This window comes from Mus caroli, unplaced genomic scaffold, assembly GCF_978045245.1.
Source record: "Mus caroli unplaced genomic scaffold, Mus_caroli_1 scaffold_12, whole genome shotgun sequence".
NCBI lineage: Eukaryota > Metazoa > Chordata > Mammalia > Rodentia > Muridae > Mus > Mus caroli.
In genome coordinates this window covers 88,780,130-88,785,057 of record NW_028227267.1, presented here as the reverse complement: position 1 = coordinate 88,785,057, position 4,928 = coordinate 88,780,130, and positions in this window count along the sequence as shown.

Here is a 4,928-nt window from a genome sequence, read left to right as displayed (position 1 = left end):
AGATATTTTAAGCAAATGGTTCATAAACTCTAATTATAAATCTCAGCTAATCTGTAAAAAAGAATAAGTTATTTATAAAATCAATACTGTAAAATGAAATGAGCATAAACATATAGGTGTAAAACTTTTGAAAGTGACAAAAGTACATAAATTACAAACGAGATTCACTGTAATAATTTTAAAATTTTTGTATAAGTATAGTGGTAATTACAAAGAATATATTATGGAATGTACCCAAAATAAATTAAGACACTGAAATTTATAGAGGAGAAAGTGGGGAAAACCCTCGAAGATATGGACACAGGGGGGAAAGAACAGCAATGGCCTATGCTGTAAGATCAAGGGTCGACAAATGGGATCTCATAAAATTGCAAAGCTTCTGTAGGGCAAAAGATACTGTCAATAAGACAAAAAGGCCACCAACAGATTGGGAAAGCATTTTTACCATCCTAAATCTGATAGGGAAATAATATCCAATATATACAAAGAGCTCAAGAAGCTGAACTACAGAAGTTACAATAACCCCATTAAAAATGGGGTACAGAGCTAAATAAAGAATTCTCAACTGAGGAATACCAAAGGGCTGAGAAGCACTTGAAAAAAATGTTCATCCTTAATCATCAGGGAAATGCAAATCAAAGCAACCCTGCCTGAGATTCTACCTCACACCAGTCAGAATGGCTAGGATCCAAAATTCATGTGACAGCAGATGCTGGTAAGGATGTGGATAAAGAGAAATACTCCTCCATTGCTCGTGGAATTGCAAGCTTGTACAAGCACTCTGGAAATCAGTCTGGCCGTTCCTCACAAAACTGGACATAGTACTACCGCTAGATCCAGCAATATATCTCCTGGGCATATACCCAGAAGATGTTCCAACTGGGAATAAGGACACATGCTCCAATATGTTCATAACAGCCTTATTTATAATAGTCAGAAACTGGAAAGAACCCAGATGTCCCTCAACAGAGGAATCGATACAGAATATGTACATTTACACAATGGAGTATTACTCAGCTATTTAAAACAATGAATGTATGAAATTCTTGGGCAAATGGATGTATCTGGAGGATATCATCCTGAGTGATGTAACCCAATCACAAAAGAAGTCACTTGATATGCACTTACTGATAAGTGGATATTAGCCCAGGAACCTGGAATATCCAAGATACAACTTCCAAAACACAAGAAAATCAAGAAGGAATGACCAATGCGTGGATACTTCATTCTTCTCTCGAATACGGAATAAAATATCCATGGAAGGAGTTGCAGAGACGAAGTTTGGAGCTAAGACCAAAGGATGGACCTTCCAGAGACTGCCCCACCCGGGAGTCCATCCCATAATCAGCCACCAAATGCAGACACTATTGCATATGCCAGCAAGATTTTGCTGAAAGGACCCTGATATAGCTTTTTCCTGTGAGGCTTTGCCAGTGCCTGGCAAATACAGAAGTGGATGGCTCACAGTCATCTATTGGATGGAACACAGGGCCCCCAATATAGGAGCTAGAGAAAGTACCCAAGGGTTGAAGAGGTCTGTAACCCTATAGGTGGAACAACAGTATGAACTAACCAGTACCCCCAGAGCTTGTATCTCTAGCTGCATATATAGCAGAAGATGGCCTAGTCGGCCGTAATTGGGAAGAGAGGCCCCTTGGTCTAGCAAACTTTATATGCCCCAGTACAGGGGAAGGCCAGAGCCAAGAAGTGAGAGTGAGTGGGTAGGGGAGCAGCGAGGGGGGAAGGGTATATGGGACTTTCAGGATAGCATTTGAGATGTAAATGAAGAAAATATCTAATAAAAATTTTTGGGAAAAAATGTTCCTCCTCAAAAATATCAGTAAAAACAATAAATAAAGAATGGGGAAAATATAGATGATAAAGATGTTAGACATACAACAAAGAATAAACAAAATGGTCGAACTCTTTTCATTACAGTGATTATTAATAATTACCTATTAAAAGATAGTGCTAAATTAAAAGTAAGGAAAACAAAACACAGGACATGGTGACACCTAAACAAGTCACATGAACTTCAGGTGAATATACAGACTAGATGTAAAATAATGAAAATATAACTCATGAGGTAGGAACCAAGGACAGATGTCAATATATATTTGTGAAGCGAGTAGATATTATATACAACAATAAAAATTTTATGATAAGTAACCCTCATGTATTAAATCACTCAAATGTAGAAAGAAATCAGAAACTTCCAGAGCAAATGGTAGAAATAGGAAGTCTGCAGTAATAGTGCCAGAAGCCTACGGTGTTCTACTTTCAGCTGTAGATGTAACCATGCAGTATGTCAGCACAGAAACAGAGAACTCAAATAAAATATAGGCATGTTACCCTTAATAGACATGTACAGAGTCTACATAACAGCAGCAAAAGACAAAAATCTCTCAAGTGCACAAAAACCTTCTACCATGTATTTTTCATAGTAGGCAAAACACATCTTTAAAAGTTCAAAATGATTTAAACCATACAGATTTTTCCACTCATCAAAAGATACAGTTAGAGATCAGCAGAAAAAAAAAAAAAAACACCAAAAGAATGAAAAAGGGAACATGGAAATAAACTATTGCAAGTGTGGATAAATGCCTTTGACAAAAATGTCAGCTGGGAGGTGGTGGCACATGCCTTTAATCCCACCACTTGAGAGGCAGAGGCAAGAAGATTTCTGAGTTCAAGGCCACCCTGATGTACAAAGTGAATTCCGTCTCAAAAAAAAAAAAAAAAAAAAAAAAGTCAACAACCCCTTCACAATGATACTGTTTCAGAAGAAAAAAAATATATGTTTGGTAGAATGGATATATATATCCCTGAGAGTGCAGTCAGAGTTTTAGAAAATGCTGGGCTTTTTTTTTTGTTTTTTTTTTTATTGTTGTTTATTTTGCTGTTGTTATTTCTTAAGAAATTGATAACAGCTGGTAAGATGGCATGGAGCATACACATATTCATGTTTAAGTCTGAAAGCCAGAAAAAGTTACCAAAAACACAGAGTGAAAGTTGAGAATTAACTTCCAATGTTTCTTCATGTATCAGTATGAATATGACATGGACATGAGCACTTACAAGGACAGACACACACACACACAAACACATACACACACATACACAAACACACACACACACACAAACATACACACACACATAAAAACACACACACACAAACACACACACAAACACACACACCCACAAACACATACACACACACACACACACACACACACACACACCCTCCATTATCACAGTAATTATGATGATAATAATGAATATAATAGCAGTACTGAAAAATATAAACTTTTAAAAAAAATCACCTAAAAGCACTGTCCCACAGAAATATTTCAACGATAAAACTGAAAAATCTAGTAGAGTACATGAAAATCTTCAGAACTCTGAAAGAAACTGAATTCAAAAAAATTAAAATATACAAATTCCATCTCAAAAGACTTAAAATCTTCAATAAAACAATTGCTAAAATCCAATATACTGTAAATAACTTGTAGAATGTACGAGTAGCGGGACTACAGATGAAACTCTTACTGTTCAACAATAACTTACAATAGAATGTGAAGGTAGGCTAAGGATTTGAAGAGATGTTCTTCAGAAAAATATATACATGTAAATAACAAACAATAATTGTAATATTTATCAGTTGTGAGTTATGTGCACATGAAGTCATGTGAGATTTACAACAGACCTATTAACGAGGCTTACATTACGAAAACAAAAAATACAAGTGATTTTGAGGCTTCAGACCAATTTAAATCCTGTGTTTGCTATTTATCTGGTTTTGTTAATTTGAAAACAGCTAGGTCAAAAAGACAAGAAAAGAAGAGAAAAGAGAAGAAAAGAAAAGAGCAAAAAAAGAAAAAAAAACGTGAACGTAAAAACCTAAAGATAGAAGACACGTAAATCTTTCAAGTAGAGAGAAATTAATACAATTCATAGGAAAATTGAAATATTGTTCATCTTAGAAGTAAGTAGAAATTCTACTACATGCCACAACTTGGATGGACTGCTTAAACCCATAAGCCAAGTGAAGTTACAGGCAACCAAGGACTATTGCTATACTTTGTCATTCAGTGAGATGTCTAGATAGCTGAAATTAAAGAAGGAGAAAGGTGAAAATTGATCAATCAAGTCTGAGTAAAATATTAGAAGAGCTGGGCAGTGGTGGCACATGCCTTTAATCCCAGCACTTGGGAGGCAGAGGCAGTCAGTTTTCTGAGTTTGTGGTCAGGCTGGTCTACAGAGTGAGTTCCAGGACAGCCAGTGCTACACAGAGAAACCCTGTCTTGAAAAAACAAAAACAAAATGAACCAACAAGAACAGAAAGCTTAGACTGGGTGATTATAGAACTTTAGTATTATAAGAGGAAGATAGCCTAGCAATTGGACCCTATAAAATTTATTATTATTGCTAAAATGCATTTCAAATTATGATGTAATTAATATCAATTATTTTAATGGAAAATAAATCCTTTTCTCACATTTATAGTATAAACATCACATGTACTTGAATTTGGTTTTTCTGTTTAGTATGTGCACATAAGGTGGCACTTGAGAGTATTGAATACATAGCCTCTTATGTAAGGTGTTCAAATCTTCAAATTTTCTATTACCAATTCTCCTTTTACTCTTTATTGTGAGACAGGGATTCACTAAGTTGTCTGGTTAGGCCATGAACTTAATATGTAGCACAGTCAGGGCCTGGACTTTCAGTTTCCTTCCCTATACTATGAAACAGTTAAGATTGAATTTCAAGCCTTTACTGTAGTTTATAGATAAATTATAAATTTCATTGTTCTGTGATGGTTAGTAGTAAGATTCAAAATATTTGTCATATGAAAAGACTTAAGGGTATTTTTCTTGCTTATGTTTATGAACTTGGAATTTCCTGGGAGTACCATACAGAAAAAT